Source organism: Tachysurus vachellii, chromosome 1 (genome assembly GCF_030014155.1).
Source record: "Tachysurus vachellii isolate PV-2020 chromosome 1, HZAU_Pvac_v1, whole genome shotgun sequence".
NCBI lineage: Eukaryota > Metazoa > Chordata > Actinopteri > Siluriformes > Bagridae > Tachysurus > Tachysurus vachellii.
In genome coordinates this window covers 40040941-40041310 of record NC_083460.1, presented here as the reverse complement: position 1 = coordinate 40041310, position 370 = coordinate 40040941, and positions in this window count along the sequence as shown.

Genomic DNA, 370 nt, shown 5'->3' with positions numbered 1-370 from the left:
GGGTTCCAATAGATTTGGCAGGTTTGTGTAAAAAACACAACAGATTTAATGTCTGAAGCTTCAAATTATCCATATTCTTGCTGGAACACAACTGATACATGGTTCACTACACAGAAAAGTTGACCTTAAACTTGTAACTTTAAAATAAAATGTAATCATCATACTGCATAAACATGGAAAGTGTTTTTTTCTTGTTTACACTTCTGTCAGTTTTAAAGAACACTCTCTTGGTTGTGTCTCACACTATGGCGTGCACTGAGTCCATGTCCTGCATTGTGTTTAGTGGTTAGCACGTTCGCCTCACACCTCCAGGGTTGGGGGTTCGATTCCCGCCTCCGCCTTGTGTGTGTGGAGTTTGCATGTTCTCCCC